At 39.2% G+C, this 25,676-nt stretch overlaps 1 protein-coding gene across 6 annotated transcripts in view; it reads left to right on the top strand.

Moving 5' to 3' along the window:
• LOC127578216 (ataxin-7-like protein 1) overlaps positions 1–25,676 on the top strand; it is a 204,053-nt gene that overhangs the window by 58,895 nt on the left and 119,482 nt on the right. The window contains exon 1 of one of the 6 annotated variants that reach the window (XM_052029959.1): positions 16,921–17,056. The exons of 4 other annotated variants lie outside the window; for them this stretch is intronic. The gene's annotated coding sequence lies outside the window, so the exon portion shown is untranslated. Of the gene's footprint in view, positions 1–16,920; positions 17,057–25,676 lie in introns of those variants that run through there. One more of the 6 variants, XM_052029955.1, reaches the window with a different exon arrangement.

Consider the following 25,676-nt stretch of genomic DNA (forward strand, 5'->3'; position numbering starts at 1 on the left):
TCCAAACCTCACAGGTGAAAAAAGCTTTCCTCATCTCCCCACTAATCGCACATTCTGTTATTTTAAATCTCTGCTCCCTGGTTTTTGATCCTACAGCAGAAAGAGGGAGAGATATTTCCTATTCACTCTACTTAGACCCCTCAGTTAGGTCTCTCCTCAGTATCCTCCGTTCTAAATGAAACAAATCCAGCTTATCCAGTCTTCCGTCAGTTATAATTTTACAGTCATGACAACATCTTGCAAATCTCCTCTACAACCTCTGCAGTCTTTCCTGTAATATGGTGACCACAACTGTAAACAATAGTGATGCTGTGGCCTAATTAATTTTGTATACAGTTCCGGCATAACCTCTCTGCCCTTGTATTCTGTGCCTTGGCTAATAAAGGAACGCATCCCCTTTTGCCTTTTAAGTCACCTCATCTATCTGTCATGCTACCTTTTAAGGGATCGATGGGCAAACGGACCAAGGCCTCTCAATTGCTCCACTTAATATCCCCCCACTTACCGTTAATTCCCTTGCATCAACAGCATCCATGAGACAATGGACGAATTAATGGCACAAATAGAAAGTAAATGCTTTGAACTAATAGCCCTTACAGATGTGGATGCAAAGTGATCAAGACTGGGAATTAAGTATTCTACTTAACCTTTTACAAAAGATAGTCTAAATAGAAATGGAAGACCAATAGCCATGACAATAGGGGTAAAGGTTGTAGGGGAAGTAACCTAGGCTGCAAAATCAAGAAATAGAATCACTTTGGGTAGAGCTGAGAAAAACACAAAGAGCAGCAAGCACTGGTGGGAGTTGTTTATTGGCCCCCAAACAGTAATGGTAATGTAAAGCATAACATAGATCAGGAAGTTAAAGATGCATGTAGTGAGGGGAATACAATAATCAGGCGGAGCTTCAATCTACGTACAGGTGGTAGGAAAGGAAGTTGTGAAGAGGACATAAGGGGGCGACCTGGCAAGTGGAGTATAATGGGGGGAAAGTATGAAGTTGTCCATTTTGGTAGGAAAAATGAAAAAGAAGCCTATCATCTAAATGGTGTGGGATTGCAGAGATCTAAGATACAGAGGAATCTGGATGTCATAGTATATAATTTGTAAAAGGCTGGTATGTAGATACAGCAGGTAATTAGGAAAGCTAACAATGTTATTTATTGCTGGGGGAATTTAATACAGTAGTACAGAAGTTATACAGGTGAGGAGACATCTGGAGTACTGTGTACACTATGGGTCTCATTTTATAAAGGATAGTGCAAGCAGTTCAGAAAAGGTTTATTAGATTATACCTGGAATTGTCTTGTGAGGAAAGGTTTGATAGACTAGGCTAATAGCTGGTGGAGTTTAGAGAGGGAATGTGGATAGGATGCTTCCTCTTGTGGAAGAATCTAGAACCAGGGATCACTGTTTAAAGACAGAGGTGAGGTCAATTTTTTTCCTGACAGAGGGTCATGAGTCTTTGGAATAGTGCTCAATGGGTGATGGAAGCAGAATCTTTGAATATTTTTAAGGTAGACACAGGCAGTTACTTGAAAGGGTGAAACATTACCACATGTAAACGGGAATATACAGATTGAGGTTACAGTCAGATAAGCAATGATTTTATTAAATGACAGAGCAGCTTTGAGGGGCTGAGTGGCCTACACCTGCTCCTAGATTGTATGTTTATATGGGTCAAACAAAATTAGCAGCAGTAGAGTGGAATATAAATTTACGGTGCACTTGAGAGATGCCTTTCTATATCAATGAGGAAATGGGCTATTTTACATCTAGAATTGTGTCATGGAAAATGGATAATTAATAATCTCGTAGTTAAGGGATCTGTAAGGAAGAGTGGTCGTAATATGATAGAACTTTATATAAAGGTTACAAGTGATGTACTTCAGTCTGAAGCATGGATCTAAAATCTAAAATTACAAAGGTAAGAGGTGTGAGTTGACTTTGGTGTACATATTGGAAAACTACATTAACAGGTATGAAGGTAAATGACCAATGGCTCGCATTTACCAAATTAATATATGGTTTACAGCAAATATGTAAACCTTCAAGGCAAAATAACATAACAGCAAGAGTTGCCCAGCCATGGCTAACAAGAGAAAGGTAGTATTAGATCAAAGCAAATGGCTTATCATGTTGCCAAAACAAGCAGTAAGATTGAGGACTGGGAAGCTTCAGATTCTAACAGAGGAAGGAATAAGAAATTGGTAAGGAATAAGAAATTGGTAAGGAAAAGGAATGTAGAATAAGAGAGTAATTCTGCAGGAAAGGTAAAAAGCAGATTGTTAGAACTTCTACAGATAAATAAAAAGGGAGGGATTGGCAAAAGTTAAGGTGGGTCCCTAACTGGAGAAATTATATTGGGAAATAAGGAAATGGCAGAGAAGTTAAAGAAATATGCAATGCAGAAAACAGCCTTGAACTAGATGAATGAGGACCTTAAAGAAATTAGCCCAGAGGTAAAAAAAAAATGGTGAAATGAATGGGTCTGAAAGCTGATAAATCCCCTTGATGTGATGATCTTATCCCAAGCTTTTGAAGGGGGTGGGTATGGAGATAGTGCACTCGGTGTCATTTTCCAAAATTCCACAGACTTTGGAACATCTTCCATAGATTGAAAGGTAACAAATGTAACTTTACTATTTTAAAAAAGGAGGGAGAGAAAATGAGCACCTAGACCAGTTAGCCTGATCAGTTGGTAGTCTGGAGGAGAATACTAGAATTTGTTATTAACCAAGTTGATAGCAGGGCATGTAAAAAAGGAATAGGATTGGATAGGATCAATGTGGATTTATGCATGGGAAATAGTTTTTTAAAAATCTGTTAGATTTTTGAGTCTGTGACTGGCAGAATAGATAAGGGAGAACCAGTGGATGTGGTGTAGTTTGACTTTCAGAAGACTTTTGATAAGATGCCATACAAGATGAAACAAAATGGTAGCATTGGTAATAATTTATTGGCATGGATTGAAGACTGGGAATGGACAGAAAATGGTGAGTAGGAACAAACAGGTCATTTTCAGATTGGAAGACTCTGGCCAGTGAGGTTCAAAAGGAATTGGTGCCAGGGCCTCAGCTGTTGACAGTATATTCTAAATGATTTGAATGAGGCAATCCAGTGTAATATATTCAAGTTTGCTGATATTATAAAGCTGGGTGGCAATGTGGTTCATGAGGAAGATGGAGAGAGGGTTCACACTGCCATATGGAATACAGTGTAGAAGATATGAGTTTATCTACTTGGGTAGAAAAAATAGAAAGGCAGAATATTTTCAAATGATTAGATATTGAAAAGTGTTGACTACCCTTTCCCTTTACACAAGGAGGACAAGCGTTTTTGTCCCTTTCCCATTACACAAGAAGGACTTGAGTATTTTTGTACATGAATCACTGAAAGTTAACTTGCAGGTACAGCAAGCAGTTAGGAAGAAAAATGTTTTTTTTATTGGCAGAAGATTGAGAACAAGAAGAAGGATGTTTTACTGCAGTTATATAGGAAGTGTGAGCTGATGTAGGGGGTTTTACATGCAGGTTTGGCCTCCCTTCCAGAGGAAAGAAAGGCTTGGCATAGGACTGTAACAAAGGTTTACCAAGTTGATTCATGGGATTAGGAGATATGTGAGGAGAAATTAATCAGGTTGGGTTGAAACAGACATATAGAAGAATTTCTCTTTGCCAGTGTGGAAAAGTGGTGCATGGCCTTACTGAAAGGTGGAGTAGGTGCAAGGGGCGAATGGTTGACTCTTGCTTCTCTCATGTTCTTCTCAAATGTAATACCTGTATTGCTCAATCTGCATCAAATGACTTGGCTTCCATTACCATGCTCAGTGAGGCCAAGTCCATCTAAGGCTTAAATATTGCTTTTAGTACAGGTAGGATCTTGCAGGATACCAGAATAATGATTGAGATTTCAAACTTGTTAGTAGCCAGTTTAGCTTTTCTGTTTGGAAGCATAGCATTGATCCTGTTGATTTTTTTTTTGAAGTTTCCATTGTAGATATTATTGCCCAAAAAGAATTGATTATTTAATTTAACCATATCATTCATTAATTTTTACACATGAGATAAGCATTGGTTTAATGAAAGACTTTTGTAGTTCCAGTCTTAATTCTCTCAGTGGATAATTTATTAAGTGTATATAACATTTATCTACTTATATTTCTGTATTTAGTTGAAAAAGTGCAGGTAGATGGAATTATTTGTGTTAGAAAATAAGCATAAAATAAGCATATTGATGGAATTTAATAATGTTTTTCAACACGTTTCTTTAAGTCTGTACGAGTGTGCTTGTGAGATCTTTCAGAGCTGGATTTGTTAAATCAAGTTCAACAGAATGTTTCATTAGAGTGTGCAAATTAATATTGTTGCAAAACTTCTAGGTGCCACTGTACAATATGATTTTTTTATAATTAAAATAAAGACAGATTTAGATCCTGAAAATTGCAATACAACTTGTTTCCTTGTGTTATTGAGTTCCATTTTTCATCCCAGAATAACCTTGTGGTGTATATTTGATGCTTATTTCTACATTTTATCTGACATGTTTTTATAAATATTTTTGAATGGATGATAATTTGCAAAGTTTGTATGTTATTTACACCTTTTCAAGTAACTTAGAGGCTGTGACTTTCCAGCCCAGGGAATCAGTATCCCAGCATCTATTTTTAGAATATAATTTGTTTTTCACATGCATTTACAAAATATTTCTTGATTATATATAAGGTTAGTAACCTGGCACAGTTTTATTAAAATCTCCCATGTGAAAGCCTGTTTCAGAGAGTTGAATCAGATGACTTGCAACAATTCTAGTTGGATTTAAGCATTGTCACTTTGGTATCATAGGAAATACATAGAAATTATTTTGACAATACTTCCTATTATCCATTCTCTCGTGTCTCATTGACAGAACTCTCAGCCATCTCACCATTCAAAAGATCCCCTTTCAAAAATTCAATCACCTTCATTCTAGTTGGTCACTGTCACAGATATCACTGATCTTGGGAACTAGCAGTAATGGAAATGTATCTGTGTGTGGCATAGTGGGACCACAGATAGTTCTGCAACTGTACAGCTCCAGCGACCCAGGTTGGATCCTGACCACGGGCGCTATCTGTGTGGAGTTTGCACATTCTCTCTGCAACTGCATGTTTTCCCACCCTCTGGTGCTTCAGTGTCTTCCCACAAACCAAAGAAGTGCTGGTTGGTAGGTTTATTGGCTACTATAAATTTCCCCTAGTGTAGGTGAGTGTCATGAAAATCAGGGTGGGGGGGCAGTGATGAGCATGTGAGAGAGAATAAGTTGCAGGGAAATAACTGGGGGAATGAGACTGATGGGAATCTCCAACAGCCAACATGAGTGAATTGCCTCCTAAGTTGGAAGATAATATGAAATAATGAAAAAATATCTATTAGATTCCTAGTCATTGTCAACCTGCTTTCCTTATAAAAATGGCAAATAATATCCCTTTGTCAAGGGATAGCCTTATGGAGAAAACCCCAATCAAAGTACCAGTACAGATCCTCCCCAGATTATGAAAGCCTGACTTATGTACAGCCTATATGTATGAACGGGTGTTTTGGAGACCAGAGGGAAGGATTTGCCAGCTGCTGTGGGGCTGCAGGCATCTTTTGCTGCCTGAGAACTCGCGTGGGATTGTGAGTTGTGATAAGGATGCAAAGAGGTTTCAAGGAAATTTAGACAAGTTGACTCACTGGGCAAATACATGGCAGATGCAATATAACCTGGGTAAATGTGAAGTTATTCACTTCAGTAGGAAAAAATTGAAAGGCAAGAATTTACTTAAAATGGTGATTTGATTGGCAATGTGATGTAAAAAGGGATCTAAGTGTCTTTATGCCCTACTCACTGAAAGCAGGTAGTATATTAGCATTCATTGTGAGAGGATATCTTGCTACAATTATATAGGGCCTTGGTGAGACCATACCTGAAGTATGATGTGCAGTTTAGGTCTTCTTACCCAGGGAAGAATGTATTTGCCACTGAAGGCTCACCAGATTGATTGGTGGTGGTACTACCACATGTGGAGAGATTGGGTTGGCTTGTTGCCACTAGAGCTTAGAAGAATAAGAGGAGATCTCATTGAAAGATACAAAATTGGACATGGTTCAACAGGGTGGCTGCAGGGAGGATGTTTTCCTTGGTTGCATTGAGGTAAGGAGAGATTTCTTCACTCAAAGAAACTATGAAATTCTCCACCACAGAAGGCTATGGAAGCCAAGTGCTGAATATATTCAAGAGAGAAACTTCGAGTCACAAAAGTCATCAAGGGGTGTAGGGAGAGAGTGTGAATATGAATTTGAGGCGGAGGGTCACCTTTTGTCATATTGAATGGCAGAGCATGCTTGATGGCTGAATGACCTACTCCAGCTTCCATGTTTGCACGTCTTTTTGTGAACTTGGATCTTTGATTTTCTTCTACATTGAAATGCAAATCATTGGTTTAATATCTCCCAGGAGTATCACAAACAAGTAATGCATTACCATTTCAGTATTATCTTCAAGTGGCAATTTAGGTAGGTCATACACTCAAAGTGAGGTTCAAGCACATAACCTTTTGACCTAGGAGGTAAGAGTATTACGAGATGAATCATCTTGAAATGTTAGCACATGTGGACATATAATCTTATTTTATTAGAGTTAGATGACCACTTAGGTAGTTATTAAATACTTTCATTGCTCCTTTGGAGTTGTTCAAAAACTTTTATAGGCAGGTAACATTATTTATCAAACTGGTGATTCTGGAATGTCTAAGTAGCTTGGAGCCCGTTAAGAACATGGAAAATTAAAATAACCACTTGAGCCATTTGCATGTTCCTGTTTATGACCAGATATTCGATCAGGAAAAGGAGTTAAGCACTTGTGCAGAAGAACATCTGAGAGGCTGCCACTGCACAGCAGGAGTTCCAGACACTTGGTATTCCATGACTCAGTTGTGTTTGGACCATATGAATACCAGTAATAGAAAGAATCCTGTTTGGCTGAGTAACATTACATTGGATAGAACTCAAAGGGAGTCAATAGTAGGCCAGATGCCCTTTTACTAACTTTTTTTTTATTTTGAAATAATGTGTTTCTCTTTAACATCATCTGTGTTCTTTAACCCTTTCCAAAGATGAATGAGGTTCACTTTGAATTTTTGACAACCAGCCAGTATGTGGATTGATGGTCACTGAGATAGTGAACAGACCCCTCCTATTTAAAGTCCTTGTCTTCATTTAAATCTGGCCAGCTGCTGAGTGCCAAACCAAGTATAGCCTCTTCCTGATCTTGCCTGGTGTCTATAAGCAAGAAACATCCATCTAGAAATGACCAATAATGATTAAGAATTAATAATTGTCGTGGAGTCTTGTTCAGTGACACTAAATCTGACATGACTGAGATTGACTAACCCTGAATGATTTGGAAATTGAATATGTGACCATTGGGCCCATATTGCTTGTTGTGTATGTGTGGCCACTGTACCTGCTGGGTTGTGTAGAATCTTCTCTCATGTTTATGACAAACTTGTGCTGCGCTCTATAAATATCATTGTTCAGTTGGCTACCAATGAATGTTACTGAGAATTTTCTTCTGCTTCCCTGGATTTGGGTTCTCTAGTTAATTTAAAAATAATCCACTCCATTCAGGCATCCTTTTGCGCTTATCCCTGTCCCATCTGCTTCAGAGGCTGTGTTGTATAGAGGCAACAGAGAACTTGTAGGACGGTTACCTTTCTACTTTAAATGAGGACAAAGGCAGTCTGTTCATCACCAAGCCTATTGGACTGGAAATTCCAATCATCAAATTGCTGTAAATACATTCACCAAAATTGTGAATTCAATGATGGATGTTGGATGAATAATATCCAGTTTTACGAATAACATGTGATTTTACTGACAAAATACTCTTTTTCAATTAAAGGAGAAATTGGAATTATCAGAGCTGCTTGCCAGTTCAACCAGCATGAAGAAGTACAGGATTAGTAAAATAGAGTGCGTGTTGCCTCAATGAATGCATTTGGTTCCCCACAATGTAAATGCTATTTGCTTATTCTTTACAAAAATCCAACCATTACTCCCATCTCCAACCAAGCAGGTGTGACTTGATGCTTTTGGCAAAGTATATTTATTTGACAAATACAAATAAAATAAATAACACTGCAACATATGCAATTAGTGGTAGTTATATTCTGTTCTCCCACTATCAAATGTTTACGTAATATTTACCAACATGCCTGCAAACATGAAAAGCAAGTCCTCTGGTCATTTGTCATTTTGCCATTGTAAAGGTCTAACAAAATAACAATGCAGACTTTAGTAACTTCTAGAGGAATTTTAGTTGTTAAATGTATAGGTTGTCAAAAGCATTAAAGCTAAATTACTGCAGGGTCTTCAGGGAAAATTCTGTTGTTAGATTGGTACAGCTTTAATAAATAATTAACAGATTTCAGGAGTTCAGAAACCATGTTAAACTCTAATTTAGCAATAGCATATTTATTTGGTTCTGATTTATTTTGCATTTTGACTGAATGTTAGGAACAGGCTAAAGTGAGTACTACATGAGTGTTTCTCTTTCAGGCAGTTAAAATGATAACTGATCTTACTAATTATGTGCATTCATTTCCTTCCAAGTAAAACAATTATTATTTCGTTCTTGGCTTAATTTAAGACATTTTAAACTGTTCCCAGGATTGTCTTCTGTGGGTGCTCATTTTTGTTTAACAAAGTGGAGTTGTCATTTACCATTGATGTGGATGGGTTTCTTTGCCACAGTTAGCCATGTTTTTAGAGAGGCTTCTGAGATTTTGTGGAGGAAGAAAATAAGATTTAAAATCATTGGCAAAGAAATTCTCAAAGATTCAATAAGTTGAGCCCTATTGCAGAATCACTTAATACATGGGCTTAATTGGCACTGTTACTCCAAACAAAATCTGGTATGCCCTGGAGGTTGGAAGATTTTCATTGAAGTTGGAGCTCAGACACACTACCGTATCGTGTGGCATGCAATCTATACCATACTAAGTTTGCTTTATGGTTGTGTTTGATTCACATCATGTCAAAGTGTTCTATCAACACCAAGGGCATAATTGACATAATTCATGAAACATGGTAGGTTGTGAATTTATTCCAGGACACTGACAAACCAGTGGTAGGTATTTATCATTGATGCACTTAAATATGATTAATCATATTAAGTGGAATTGGTTCCAAAGGCGAATTTCACAGCATCAATACAGAATTTATTGACTCTTTTTCTTATTGTAATTTTTTTTGTGTTCTTTAATATTTTCTCTGTGACATACTAAACTTGAACTGAATCTTAAAAACACTCTTAATAAACAGAAATAAACAAATCCCCAGGATTGTCCTAGAAAATCCCCAAATTAATCTCAGCTACTGCTGCAGGCAACCTCAGGGGGGAAAACAATCGTAGAGGCGTTAAAAATGCCTTCCACTGTTTTGAAGATTTTCATTTATTAGTTATAGTTGGAGATGGCAGGAAAGGTTGTGTGATTGGAGACAGCTGCAGATAAAAGATGGTGTGACAAAACCATTAGAAAAACCGTGCAACCAGATTGTCCTACCCTGCACAGCAAACCAACATTTGTAAAGATAAAGTCTCATCCAATATTTCAGACATTCCCATCATTCTAATCTTTACTGAATGCAGAAACTGCAGATTATTATATGTCAATGTAGAACCAGGATGGCTGCCTTTTAGTCCCTCTCCTCCCCCTCACCCACACCATCCAGCCTTGCATAAAATCTGAAAAGCTGTGTGGCAGTTCCCAGAGCCCATGCCGTTGATGATTACTAAACTCTTCACACTGTGCAATTCACAATTTGGGCTTAAACAGCCTCAGGAGAGGAAAACTGTCCTACACATTTTCAAGCACAAATATGTGCAGTGTTAGTGGCCATTAAGACCTTGGGCCTCAATCTCAAGTAAATTTTGGTGCAGTGGAACTTTGTCCAAAACAGTCATTGTTCCACTGCATTAATGCCACTCCAACACACTCTTTAAGATGCATTGGAATTTCTAGGCAACTGTTCTTTACATTTTGTCAGAATCCTTTTTCCTTGATAAACAATAATTATAAATAAATACAATTTTTTTAGATGTTTCAGTAGAGATCTTTGATTGAAATAGTTCTTTCTTTTGAAAATAAATGCTTAGAAAGTGTGGTTTTCCCTCTGAAATACAAAGGTTAGTACTTCAGCATTGTGCATTAAAGTGCTTTCAATATTTTGTTTTAGGGAGGGATAGAGAGTCTATTGGTGGGAGATTATTACAGCAGGAAAGTTAAATACACCATTTTTTTGTTCCTTATTCGCACAATCGAAATTAAAAAATGTAGCGAAGATATTTGTTTTGGCATTATAGCCCAGCAACAAACAAATTCTGATGAAGCAAGAAGCTTCCTCACACCCTGCCAATTGCACAATATTATAGAATCTTCAGACATCTGTACTGAGCATTCCTGGTGAAGGATTCAATAAAATAAACCTAACAAAACAACTCTATATTTTATGGGGACTGGTCATTCCTAGTTCTGCCTACATAACACAGTTATTGAGAGAGAGGCAGACTGGATCAGTTTCCACACTTACTCCATTCTGGGCACTCTCCCAAAACAGATGTAGTTGGTCATGATCCAAAGATTTTAAACCAGGCAAACATGCCGTAGTTCACTTTAGCTTTTGAAGAGTAATATAAGAATTTTATTTCCTCAATTGGTCAAATTTCCTTGCACAGGTTCTGATGTGTTGAACTTAGAGAATTGTGTGGCTAAAATGAAAGGAAAATTCTAAAACCTTCCAGTCTTCCAGATAGCTTATTCTGGTTGAAATATTCAACTTCTTTGTGGTTCTTAAAGATATCTGTCAATATAGTCCATAAATCATCTACTGGATCAGCTCCATTTAACAGGTCTGGTGGAAAGTTTGTTCTTCAAGCTTGAAACCCATTGTTTAGCCAGAGAATCAACATAAAATTGTACCAGCATTTATTTGTTCATGTTGGCTTTTTTTCTTCCTATGGGAGAAGCTGAATATATGGATCAGTTTTCAGCCTTATGTGGTTGTGGTTTGTGGTTTTAAAGGCATAGGACATTTACACAGAATTATAGGCCTAGATCATTGTGAAAAATGCTAGCAGTTTCATGCAGAAGCATGAAGAGACACGGAATTCCTGAGGAAGTGTGCACACGCGCAAAGCACCCAAGAGATTTGAGAGGCACCCATTGACAATTTTTCAACTGCACTCCAACCTTGAATTGAAAGTGGAGTCTATTGGCAGAGCACCGACTTCCTGCAATTCCCCAGTAGCTGTGCAGGAGAGTGTGCCTGCTGAATCCACGTCAAGATAGAGATCTTGCTCACAGGTTCAGTGATTCCATTCATTTTGATGGAGAGGAATGGCAGCAAGGGGTAATTTTGGGGTAATTTACAGATTTCAATTAATTAAGAACTTAGTTTAATTTAATTGCTTTCTTTTCTAGAGCGTTTTATTTTCAATTTTTAAAAAAAATTGTTATTGTCAGATATTCACAACTGTTATATAGCTTATCAGCTTCGATGACTGGTTAAGCCTTGGGATATGGCTCAAGCAGCTATCAAGGCATTCCTGTGTATGGAGCTAATTCAGGTCCCACTACATGATGTCAGTTGCGATTGGACTATGCAGGGCCTTGCCATCTAGGTTAGAGCTGACTTCAGTGAGGTAGCTGCTGCTTGAAGGTCCGCTTCAGGTAAGCACAGATTGAGCAGGTACGGAGCAATGACTGTATGCAGCTCATTGCTAAATGGGAATTCTGGGTCATTATTTCCAGCCTAGCCAATTAACCATTTTTCCAATAGGGCATGAAAATCAAAAGAAACTTATTTTCAAAGTCAGCACAGGTCTCCAGTGGGTTAGTTCAAACTCTGTGCATGTTTGGGTACTTTCCTGTATATTGTTTCCCCATTTACTGTCTTTGCTTTGCATGTGCTTTTATAACTCCATCCTGGGAGACACTAGTGGTGACTATATCCTCGTAAATCTTTTCAGCACCTCCTCTTGTGCAATCATATCCTTCCTATGAGCTAGTTCTATTTTGTAATACTTAGCCTCGATCAAAGCATTTCATGAACCATTAGCATCAAGTGCAAATTGGTTTCAATCATTTTGTCTCATATTTAATGCAAGTTGTATGGTAAATGCTTGTAAATAGATGGCCCTCAATTCCTGATTGGATTGTAATTTTGTTGTTAATGAGTAGTAGGCTCATTATTTTAAATTCTTTGAACATGTGATTTGGAATTAATTAGCTACTAAGTTAGTTTTAGCCTGCAAAATTTGTGGGATATGAATTGTATAAGGATAATGTTCTTGAATTCACCATTGTTTTTTTCTAAGAAAGTCATGTTTCAGTTGGATGAGAGTTTGATTTCATTCTCTTAATGAAATATCTGAAGATTTTACTGCACTGGTGTGCACAGAGGGCTTTGTATTTTGTTCATCCATTTGAATCCTTCATGAAGTCTCATTAGTTACTTACGAAATATTATGAGATCTTGGGCAGAGCAAAGAATAGTACGATTCTATGTTATGGAATGGCAAATGGATGCTTTCCTCCAGTATACTTGTTTGGGTTTCCATGGATAGTGACTATAAGGTAGTCACGTGACCTCCCTCATATTCTTACCAACCATCGCACTTTGGATTGGGCACAGGTGGGTTTCTTCCAGTTTGGAACATACTTCTAAGGTGGGATCACTTCCTAAATTTTAAGGGATGTTTGAAGTCTAACAGCGAACATGTAAAGTCATTAATTGTATGGAAATCATTGTGCAATCCATTTTATGAAAAAAAATTCTGTGTGTATTTTCTGATAACTTTCCCCATTGTACCTTCCTGCATTCATATTTACAGTATTTGTCCTACGTAATTAAACTGACCTCCCAGTGGAGGTGTCACCATTCATCAGAAGGAGTAATTACAGTGTAACAAGTTTCCATAACCAATTTCTATTGGAATTTGGATGCAGGAATTGAAAATAATCATACTTTTAAACAAAAGGATAAAATGTATTAATAAAATATAGGACCTAAATTGTACCAGATGTTTCTGAAACGTTACAGTGCATTCTCTTCTAAAAGAAGCTGTGCTCCTGCTTTGTAATTGATAAGGTAGTTCAGTCTGCAGGAAATGGCCATTTGGTCTATCAAGTATGCAGCAGTTCTTTCAAAGAGCAATCTAGTTTATTCCATTGTTTCTGCCTCTCCTCTTTCCTTACTATGTTTGAGTTGCGAAATATTTCTTATTGCATGTCTATGTCTACCTGTCTGTGTATCTCTACCAGCATCAAATTTAATATTCTAAACCCTTAAATAACAATCAAAAAATCATCGATGTTGTCATTATCACCCATGAACGCCATGCCTTCCTTCCTCTTTTCAGTGGCTGACTCATCTAGTTTGGAATAAATACTAATACACTTTATTTACCGCCACCTCCCCTGACTCGGTTCATAATTAATTAACAGTTCTTTACAGTCAATCATGTTTGAGACACACTTGGAAGAACAACCCTTAATAAAATCTCACAGGTTATTCATTTAGCTAAAATAAAACCAGAAAATGATTCAACAGGTCAGGCAATATCTGTAGAGAGAGAAATTGAGTTAATGTTGACCTGAAATGTTAACTCTGCAGTGTTTGCTATACAAATATAGTGCCTACCTGCTGTGCATGCCCAACACTTTTTCTGTTTCTATTTTGGATTGCCAGCTATTTTCAATTATTCACATTTATCATATTTCTCTGGTTGGATAAAGAAACATGACAAAAATGACTTGATGCAATAACAATACATATATTGCACTTTTAGTTTTAATCCAAATTTTCTTTTGCCCAACTTTGGTAGTTTCTTTAGTTATTGTTGACTTGATCAAACCTGTTACAGTATATTGTAACTCCTGCAGATGGAGCTCTTGGTAAACAAAACAAAAATTACCACTCTTCTAATTTATTTGGAATTCCCCTGTATTTCTTTCTGAAGTGTATTAAAATTCCAGTGGGACTTCAATAAGGATGCTGATTGTAGACCAGACACCAAGGGCACAATCCCAGCACAGTGCACGTCATTTGCTTGCTGTTTGTGCAAGAATCCAAGATGACTGGCAGTACAGTGAGTCCGGCGCTCCTGGGTCCTGTTGACTGTCAGATGAAGCAGTGAACCATTCAGGAGAAATTGTGCCATGAGCAGGAAATGGTTCCTTGGTTTGGATAGAAACCCCCTGACCTTGCCAATGGCATGGCTTATCAGAGGAGACACAGAGGAACTTTGGGAGTGATGTTGGATCCCCAGATATTCATTCATGCATTTCCAAAAAATGAACAATGTAGTTGAACACTCAGAGTTAACCCAGAATAGAATGTACTCATTGGGAAATTTGAGTGCTGAATTTTCAATGAGACTTTATTTGCCTTGGCACCTTTTTCTGGTGGGGAAAAAAAATCCCCTTTACAAAGTCAACAGTCGTGCAATATGCAAAATTTACCTGCAGTGAGATTTTAAACTTTGTTGGTGTCAAAATAACAATCCATTTTTAATCATGGTACAGCCACATTTTGCTAACCTTTTTGTCCCTGAAACCATCCAATTTAAAGGGCTAACATTCAAGCTGCATTCTTCCCATTTATTCATATCTGTGACTTCCTTTAACCTTGAGTGTGCCTTGTCTGCCTTGCCCAAGGAGGTCGGGTTCATGGGCAATGTCAGCTTCCCAGCCTCAGGTTCCTTCCTGGCTGCTGCTACTGATCTCTGCCACATCTCAGTTTGCTGCTCACTGTTGCATAAGGGAGGTCACCCTGTCTCAGGGAAAGGTGACAATCTACTTTCCCTTCAACCCACAGGAACAGGTAGATGGTCTCACATACTTGCTTTATTACAGGCTTCCCCAAAGTGCAAGCATTCATACCCTCATGATCTTACAGAGTCCTCTGTGGAAACCTCCCGCTAGGAGTGCCTGTAGCCCTGGAGCATCTTTGTGCCTCCAGTGAGCACTAGTAATCTAAATGCAAAAACCTGCAGATGCTGGAAATCTGAAACAGCAACAGAAAAAAGTTGGTAGTACGCAGCACCTCTGGCAGCATCTGCGGAGAGAGTTAATGTTTCAGCTCGATGACCTTTTATTACTGTTCATCACTGGTCTGTTCAGTTCTCTCTGACACCCTGGGTGCACTGCTACCCCCCTTCAATTATTATACCATCCATTCAATGGCAACACTCCCTTTAAACTGGAAGAATGTTTCTTGTATTGTGGTATGTCTCTTTAAGAACTGAATTCAGAGATTGCACCTGCTATGGTAACTCAGCAGCTATGGGAACATGCAACTTATCAGTAGAGAGCATCATGCTGAAGTCCAACATTGCTGTTCTGTGAACCTTGCAATTGAAGATCTTCTTTCAACAGCATTAGGTGTGACCCACAATGTTGTCTTAATTCAGTTAAAAGGTTGAAATGGAATTTCTAGTTCCACATTGCTTTGGTGGAATAAGAAGGTTGTGACAAATTTTAATTAAGGGACCACAGCCTTAAACTATGAGATAAATTGTGGGATTTAATTTTTATTATGTACTCCCAGTGATGCCATAGCTGTCATTCAAGTGTTTATCCAGTTTGCTTTAGAAAACAAGTTTTGAATCTGTTTCTACCTCCTGAAGAAGGGTCCTGACCCGAAACGTTGACCGCCTGCTTTTCTCCACAGATGCTGCCTGGCCTGCTGAGTTCCTCCAGCATCATAGTGTTTTTTTTTACCTTGAATCTGTACCCTCTGATTATCGACCATTTAGCCTCTGGAAACTATTTTCCCTATTCAAATCCTTCATGATTTTAAGCACTTCATCACCTCCTTGTTTTCACTTTTAGGAAAACAACCTCAGTTTTTCTAGTGTATCCCTCTTGCAAAAGGCCTTACCTTAGAATCCTGCTGGTTAAAACCTCTGCTGGGCTGACACCAAAGTGATCATGCCCTTGCCAGTGTGGAGTCTAGAACTGAACACTGGTGTACTCTGTGGAAGTTTATTTGTTAAATTGTGACCATTATTTTATTCAAATCACTCTGTAAGAAGGTGCCTTGACATTGTAAGTGCAAATTGCTGTTAAACACCTTTTGAGTTGGTTAAATGGTAGCTATTGTTTACAGAGCTCAACCATTGAAGCAGTTGAGGTGCTGCCATTAGCTGCATGAGAAAGGAAAGTTAAGGGATTTCTGCTAAAATTCTGGTGGGTGGCAGAATCCTTCAGTAATTGTTTGAATCAGTCTTCACCCGTGTGTATAATGCTTAATCTGAAAGCAGTAAACTCCACTGTCAGTATAAATATTTCTGTTAATCATTAAGGATTTAATGATTCAATTTCTCATGGTTTTTAACAGTATTGTGTCAATATTGGTGAAAAGAGACCTTAATATAGTTAGCAAGTACTTCATGTTGTTTTATATGGTGAATAAATACATGGCAGCACTTAAGACTTCACTGAATGTCTGTTTGGCATGAAGCAGAATGAGGATGTGAATTAGTGAAGAAAATCAGTAACTTTGAACAGTATTGTAACAATGTACCTTCACACAGAACTGGAAAACTGTTGAACACAGTATTTAGTTATTTTATGTATTAAAAGTTACCATTAATAAAATGAACAGCTTGGAAATCAATTTGTACTGAAGTTGGCCTGTTTTTATCAAAACCTTTCACTAACAACTGAACAAGTTTCTCTTTCTTAGTGCTTGAGACTGAGCAAAATTGCCCCTTTAAAAAAATGTCAAACTTGCAATATTGATATTTGTTTCTGCTTTCTTGCTCCAGCCCTGTAGATGGTGCTGTGCTTTCAGAACGTTACACGACAAGATAGTACTAAATGTGCAAAAAATGCTTGACCTAATGTACAGCACCATCTGCAGACCTGGAAGTCAGAAACTGTATTTCTGTTGAACTGGGCCCACGCAGTGTTTCTTATGATCCACATTTCCATTTGTTGTCGTCTGGAAAGATTGGAAGTGTTCATCAGGTATGACTTTCACTTAGGTTGCTGCTTTGTTTGCAGCTGGTAGTTGATACTATTTTTGTTACTAAGGCCTAGAGCAAATGCATTTCTGGTATCTTAAGGAAGACAGATAGAAACCTCCATTTCTTTCAATTTCAGGTTTTATTTTGGTTAGTGGTGGTACTAGATGAAACAAGTTAATCAGTAAATTGCACCAGTTTCCCCAGAGTTTGCAAACTTGAATCAAATACCCATTTCCATGTGAATATGCCACATATTAGCCAGCAGTAGTTGGGAAGGCCCGCTTGAAACTTGGACCATTCACGAAGGTTTTTTTTAACCTATTTATAAAGCAAGCAACTTTCTACAATATAATTGTATTTGTTATAAGACAATTGCAGACCTAACAGGAGCTATTCCGCTCCTATTTCCGTTCTTATAGGGAATTCCATCTCCCTGTGGTATTACTCATTGGTATGAGGAAAGTCCCTATACACTCATAATTTTATTTTTGCACTGAAGAACACTTCATGTGTCAAACATAAAGGGATTAGCTCAGAATCACAACCTCAGTTTGACAGTTTTTTTTGTACCCAGGATAATCTATTTTTTATGTTGTCATCCAACTAAAATGATGAAAGCTATATGTAGCAATGGCAATTTACTTCAGTGATGCATGATGAGGTTTCTTTAAGGGTATGTTGAAACATGAACTGTACACGGTTTTTTTTACTGTAAGTTATTTTTGGCTTCAATCACAACAGCCTGTTCAACTTTCAGTACTCGGAAAGTTCTTTTTCACATGAAAGGTAGCAGAAGTTTATAAATCTCTTTTCTATAAGCCTTTGGATGCTGGAATAATGAGAGTTTTCAAGACTGAGATTGATAGGTTTTTCTTAAGCAGAATTATCATGGGGTATGGAGCAGAGGCTAAATAATGGAGTTGAGATAAATCTGTCATGAACTAACTGAATGACAGTAAATTTGAGGAAATGTCATGGCATTATTTCTAATGTTTCTGAAAAACACTTGTTGCTCAGATTCTCTCCTAGGTATATTCACTATTCTCTAATTTTAAGAGTTTTTGAATGATTGTAATATATGTTATTGCTTTTGGCATATATGTTAATGGTTGTAAGGGACATGATAAACAAGTTTGCCGATGAAACTAAACTAGCGTTGTGGGTAAAAGCAAGGAAGAATGACTCAGACTGCATGAAGTTATAGATGGTCTGAACAGCTAGACAGATAGTGAAAAATGGAGTTTAATCCAGAGATATGTGAGGTAATACCCTGGATGGGGGGGGGGGGGGGGGGGGGAATATACAATAGATGGCAGGATATTGGGTAATATGGAGAATCACAGTAGACTTGGAGTGTGCATCCACAGATCCTTAAAGGTAGCAGGACAGGTTAATGAAGTGATTAAGTAGGCGTATGGAAGACTTTCCTTTCTTAGCCAAGGCATTGAATCTAAGCAGGAAGATTATGCTCGAGCTGTAAGTGACACTCATTCAGCCGCTGGTAATAGTACTGCATACACTCCTGAGATTTTCTGGGCAAGGCCCAGGGTGGGAGGGAGAGGTAGAATACCATCAGGGCTGGTTTGCAGGCTTCACCCTCCTGGAACAGGTGGTTGTGGGGAATGGGACGGGCGATTGGCAGTTGGGGATGGCCCAGGTGAGCAGCAGAGGTCAGTGCATTGGCTTCACTCCAAGAGAAAGTGGGGAAATTAAGTGTGAAAGGAAAAGGGAAGGAGACTAAGCGGGGCAGTGAGGGGAAAGGGGACTTGGGTATGGAGACTGGAGGAAGGGGGACTAAAGGGGAACAGGATAAGAATGGGTGGGCTGCAAAAAAAAGGGTGTAGGCAAGATTGTGTGTGGGTAGAATGTGCCTGTTTGTGCTTGGAATGTCTGTGTATGTGTGTCCATGTATGTGTAAGTCTCTGCAGCAAAGCCTGGTCTCCTATCATTTTGGACCACCTTGTCACTGGACCACAATCTCCCTCTTTTAAGGTTATGTGGCAGCTGATGTGCGACAGCAAACCCACATTAAAAGAACTCACACAGAGGCATCTTCCACTCCTCAGAACTGGAGTGGAAGCAAGTCACCCACGACCCTGAGAGACAAGTTAAGAAGAAGACTCTGTACAATACTGGAGAAAGTGTACTGGAGAGGCAGCAGGGGAGATTTATGAGGATGTTGCCTGGTCCAGAAGATAGATAGGTAGATATTTATTTATTAGTCACATGTACATCGAAACACACAGTTTGCGTTACTGAGAATGTGCTGGGGGACAGCCCGCAAGTGTCGCCACTCTTCTGGCGCCAGCATAGCATGCCCACAGCAACTAACCCATACGTCTTTGGAATGTGGGCTGATTGAGCTGTGATGAAGGATTTAATGATGGTGTTGTATTCTTTGGAACAGAGCAGGCTGAGGGAGGACTTAATTGAGATGCATAAAACCATGAAGGCTTGGACAAAGCAGATAGGAAAGACATATTTCCCTTAACTATGTGGTCCTATATTGGAGGACATAGATGGAAGGATGAGAGCGGAGATACTCTATTCACCCAAATGGTGGTAGGGGCCTGCTACTCATTCCGTCATTGGGTTGTGGAGGCAGAAACCCACGTCATGTTTAAACAGCACATGGATTTTGAAGGGTACTTGTAGTGCTGTGACCCACAGGACAACGCACATAGCGCTGGAAGTTGGGTTTAAGTTGGTAACTTTTTGACTGGCACAGACACAACAAGTCAAATAGTCACAAGTAGCATGAGTTTTATATGATTATTTCCATGATTTTGTGATTGAACTGAGGAATTCCACGTGTGAGGTGTTGCCACAGAACCATTTTGAAATCAGGGCAAGCAGGTACACATAATTCGCTCTCTCACTTCGGAGTCATTAAAGAGGCCACAAATGAAATCAGATACTTAGTTTAAAGAGATAAAGTAAAGTGTCTTCCTTTGCAAAAACACTGGGAAAATTAACAAATTTGCGGATAATAATGCACTCGTCCTCACATTTATTTGGTTTGGTTTGACACAGTGATAGAGCAACTTGTTTTTTTTAGACTAAGGCATTTCGATATGCACTGGCCTGTAGACCAATTACACATACAATGTGCTATGTGCACTGTTAATGCCTGGACTCTCCCCCTCCTTTATTCTATACACTACAGAATGAGTTCCTGTAAGAATACACGGGAACAGGTGTGCATAGAAAGACAAGAAAAAGACAGACAAAGTGTACATGACTTCCTTAACTGCAACTTAAGAAGTGTTTTATTAATATTGACATGTTTTTTAAGGCATCTAAAAGATTTTTTTGCTTGTTCTATAATATGATGACATTGTCAGTGAGGACAACACCCTTTATCCATTGAACCCATCAGTCACACTTACTTTGGTGCAGTTCTACAATCCTGACTACACTGAATAGTTTTTTTTATCTTGGAACTATTAAAGTTTCTTGTTACACCACCATGCAGGTAACCTGTTCTACATACTATAATCCTATTTTTTTCAGAAAAGTATTAATTATTAACTAATATATGTGTGTACATACATTTAACAAAATAACCTGTAATGTATTTAATCTTTTACTGCCTTTGTATGTGTGTGTTGAACAGCTCTCTTCCTCTGACCACGATATTATACAAGCTCAAATAATACGCCACTTCACCCTCGTCTTAGTGTTTCGTCTGCATAATTGTAACTGCGCAATGCTACAGTGTTTTCCAATACATTATTTGGGCTAGTTGTCCCACTAGGTTAAAAATAATTCAGGTCCAATTGCAGGACTGATCTGTAAGCTCAGTTCCTTAGCAAAGGCCGTAAAAGTTTTAGAATACTAATCTGCCAGTCTGTGTGGGTGTATTTAAGAAATTTAAGTTCTTGAAGCTCAGTAGGTGTCTCTAATTTTACTTCATCAGCACAATACTGTAGATGCTGGAAATCTGAAATAAAAACAGAATGCTGAAATACTCAGCAGATCAGGCAGTATCTGTAGACAGAGAAACAGTGTTAAGATTTTGGGTTAATGACTTTCCTTTAGAATGTTCAAACAACCTGAATTTTGGAAGGGGCATCAGGATCAGGTGACCATCCTTCCCTACTTATACAGGTCGGTCCTGAGCTTCAAGATTCAAGTTCAAGTCCTGCGCTGCATGACTGCAGAACACTGTTGACCCTGTGAGTCCTTGGAGTCATTTTCCTTCCATGCAACACAACAGAGGCAACTGCGCAGACAGGGATTTGGGGGTGGGGGTTGGTGTAGGAACCAGAGGTAATTGCAGGAGGATCAAAATCCTGGAGAGGGATGCATGGTACTGTCTACTGGAGGTGCTGTTCAGTCATCCCACAATCATTGGGGGGGGGGGGGGGGGTGTGATTTGAGATGCGGGATGTTAAAGGCAGAATATTAGACCAGGTGGGATTGCAGTTAAAGTGAGAAAGTCTCTTTTGGAGGGATTTATGGAGCCAATGTGTTTGGACAGAGAGTAGCTCTAGAGGACATTTTAATTATATGCTCTGAGACCCTATTAAAGGACGAGCGCTTGCCCAAAATGATGGGGCTTTCCAGACTGTATGGATTGAGAGTTGGCATGTCAGAGTGGCAGTGGGGCTGGACGTGGCACGGATTGAGCAGAGGCAACAACAGCGGGAGTGGAGATCATGGAATCATCACAAACCCTGCAGTCCAGGCTTGCTTCCCTCACTGTGAGGGCCTTGTCTCTTTTGTTTCTGTGCTGCAGTGCCAGGCTGGTAATTTTGGGTAGCACTTGGAATGACTACCTGCTGCCCAAGCTACAGGAGCCCGTTTCAGAACAACATTTGAAACCTGGCCATGGTGTAACATGACTACCTGAACTTTAATTTGGGTTGGAGCAAAACAAGTCCTGCCCAAAATATTATCCTCACCTCTATGTATTTTTTAAAGGTGGCCACTGATTTAGAGAGGGTTCTGAGGGACTTTTGGGATATTGGCAGTGGGTGGAGGGAAGGATGAAATCAGTGATGATGAAAGTTTAAAGGTGGAATTTTGTGCAAGAGGCGACACTTCAGACTTTTATGCCACTTGATGTTGCTATGTTTGCCTGGCCCCCTCTATGCTTATGACATGCCTACACACAGAGGACTGCGCTGGAATATTCGGAACTGCATTACAAGTGCTCAAAGTACCTGACCCCATTTAGCCATTGGGTTTGTGATTTAATTTTTTTTGTGCAGCACGTAAAAGCATTAAGATACACAATAAAACTTTTATGCTGTTGTTCAGAATCATCGGAGAAAGGTTTTCTCTAAACTATATTTCCAGTGGAATTGTAAATGCTTTCTATACGAATCAAATTATTCTATATGCAAACACCAGGATAATTTTTTCCCTGGTGTCTTCATGCCTATCAGTACACTTCAATTGCTGCAGTTGATAGGCTTGTTGAATAGACTGGACAAGCTCAATTTTATTAAGCAACACAGTAGTGCAGCTAGCAGTGCAGTTGCCTTGCAGTGCCGGAGACCCGGGCTCAATCCTGACCTCGGGTGCCGCCTGTGTGGAGTCTGCACCTTCTCCCTGTGTCTGCCTGAGTTTCCTCTGGGTGCTCTGGTTTCTTCCCACATCCCAAAGTTGTGTGGGTTAATTGGCTGCTGTAAACTGCTCCCAGTGTATAGGTGGGCGGTAGAACCTGCATGGCAATTGATGAGAATGTGGGAGAATAAAGAAAATGGGATTAATGTAGGATTAGTGTAAATGGGTGGTTGATGGTCAGAGTGGATGGTGTGGGCTTGGTAGACTGGAGGACCTGTTACTGTCCTGTATCTCTCTATGACTGTGGTAATTTGATTTATGGGAAGAGCATGCTGATGAAGGGAGGATATAATTTTTTTTCCTTTTTCTTTGAAATAAGTGTTGTTCATGACTGCTCCTGATGAATTGCAGGATAAGCTATACGAAGATGAATTATAGATTGTAACGTGTTGCAAATGGAAATTATTTTTGGCATTGAATTGAAGTTTGTTGAGGGAAGTGGATATTTTTGTTTTGGAGAAACTCTCCCTGTGTACCTCTCTCTCAAGCAGGAATCCAGCAGATTCCTCTGTGCTTCCAAATGTTTAGTAAAACTTTCTCTCCCAAACCACAGTCTTTCCCTCGGCCACCTTTAGAATTCTCCACTGTTTCAGATGTATTTTAGAAACCATGGAAGACAGCAACTTCCCAACGTATGTTGGAAGAGTGGAGGAGTTCTAGAATTGTTAATTCATGGAGGGCTTTGAGGGAGAGCACAAGTTCACGGCTTTGGAAAGAAGGTGCATCCGAGAGAGATGTACATCAAAAGGTGTACAGGAGCCCCTTGACATCTCCAGGATTTGAAGGCCATCTCTGGGCTGATAATGTCAGACCCAGGACATCATTTTAGGCTGTGGTAAGCAATTGAATTCAATGGGATAAATGTTACGGATTAGTTGAAAACACAGGACCCAAGGGTCTCAAGGCTGGTGTTTTAGTGGGTAAAACAAAGAGGATAGACAAGCTAAAAACAAAAAAAGGTGAATTTAAGGATGTGATGCAAGGCCAATGAGAAGAAAAGATATTCGAGGTCATGGAGAAAATAAATCTTACCTGCAAACTGTGACATAGTAAACACAACAGTGCAAGTGGAGCTGGGCCGTCTGATTAGCAAGTGTTAAAATATTAACTGCTTTCCAATAGGTTCTGATCTAATTCAGGACTGTGGGTTAACAAGCTTCAATCTGTGAAAACCATCAAAGGAATACTTGACTATTGCCTATTCAGATTTAACTAAACAGATCTTGGCATCAACTTTATTTTTTGTATTTGTCTCTGGTTTCTCCCTTCCTCTCCTAAAAATCATGCATAATAGAACGTTCCAGCACTAAAATAGGTCATTCAGTGTGCCAGTGTTTTTCTCACATGAGCCACCTAGTCTAACTCCACTTTCCTGTTTACTAGTTGTGTCCTTCAGTATTCCTTTTTCATACGTGTATCAAGTCATAGAACATACAGGACAGTCCCTTCGGCCCATGACATTGTGCTAGACTAATTAAACTGATGAATTTTAATTAATCTAATCCCTCTTCCCCGCACATTGACCATATCCCTCCTTTCTCTGTGTATTCATGTGCCCATCTAAGAGTCTCTTAAACGCTCCTATGCTATCTGCCTCCAGCACCATCCCTGGGAGTGCATTCCAGGCCCCCACCACTCTCTGTGTAAATAAACTTGCCTTGCACATCTTCTTTGTATTTTCCCCCTCTCACCTTAAACACATGCCCTCAGTACTAGACATTTCAATCCTGGGATAATGGATGGACATTGTTTCAATGATGATTTGTAGCAGAGAATTTTGCATTCCCATCACTTTTATATAACCTTGCCTTTTTTGTGAACATTACATAAATTATATAGTGCAGTACGAGCTTGCCAATTAATAGGAACAGCTTCTTGCTGTTTAACTTATTATATTCTTGATGATCTCTTTAAGGTTAACCTTTTCCAAAAAGTGTTAATTTTTCAAGTCTGTTCAACTCTGATTATTAATTATATCTCTTAGCAGTTTTTCTTGGACTGAAAATATGGGGTTACTTAATAGAGTTGTAAAAAATTTAAGGAGGTAAAAGATAGAAATAAACTGCTTTCAGAGATTGCAGAGCTTAGAGTGAACAAATGGAAATCTAAGATCCAGTGGATATTGGATAAAGAGAAGAAGAAACTTTTATAAGGAGGGTTGTGAGGCTGTGGAATGCTGATACAGAATTAGTGAATGAAGCAGAGACAATGTTTGTATTAACAAAATAATATAACGCTGGGTGAACTCAGCAGGTCAGGCAGCAGCTGTGGAGGCAAAAGGTGTAAGTTGATGTTTTGGGTCAAGACCTTGCATCAGGACTGAGAGGTAAGAGGAAAGTTTACCAGTGTATAACAGTATGAGGGAGGTGGGATAGTGGCTGGTAGGTGATAAGATGGGGAGGGGGTGATGGGCAGATGGAACCAGGTGGGGAGAGTGGGGGATGGGAAAGGTGAGCAAATTAAACTCAGCAGACCAGTAATGTGTGTGGAAGGAGAACACCGGGGGATGGGGAACATTTAAATTTTCCAATTTCAGGTAACCCAAACCCCCAGTGTTCTCCAACACACACTCATCTGTCAACCTAGTTTTCTTCTCCTTTTGTTCACCTCTCACATTTCCCGCGCCCCCCCCCCCCACCCCCCACATCCTGGTTCCATCATCCCCTCCTCATCTGGTCACACCACTGTTAGGTCATGTCTTACAAACTTGATTGAGTTTTTTTTTTGAGGAGGTGATGAAGATGATTGATGGGGTAGGGCAGTGGATGTTGTAAACATGGACTTTGGTAAAGCTTTTGACAAGGTCCCTCATGGTAGGCTGATCCAGAAGATTATGGCACATGGGATACATGGAGACTTAGTAGATTGGATTCAAAATTGGCTTGGTTATAGAAGACAGAGGGTAGAGATGGAGGGGTGTTATTCTGACTGGAGGTCTGTGACCAGTGGTGTTCTGCAAGGATCAGTGCTGGGATCTTTATTGTTTATGACATATATAAACGATTTGGATGAAAATATAGGTGAGCTGATTCGTAATATTGCAAACA

This window comes from Pristis pectinata, chromosome 15 (assembly GCF_009764475.1).
Source record: "Pristis pectinata isolate sPriPec2 chromosome 15, sPriPec2.1.pri, whole genome shotgun sequence".
Lineage (NCBI taxonomy): Eukaryota > Metazoa > Chordata > Chondrichthyes > Rhinopristiformes > Pristidae > Pristis > Pristis pectinata.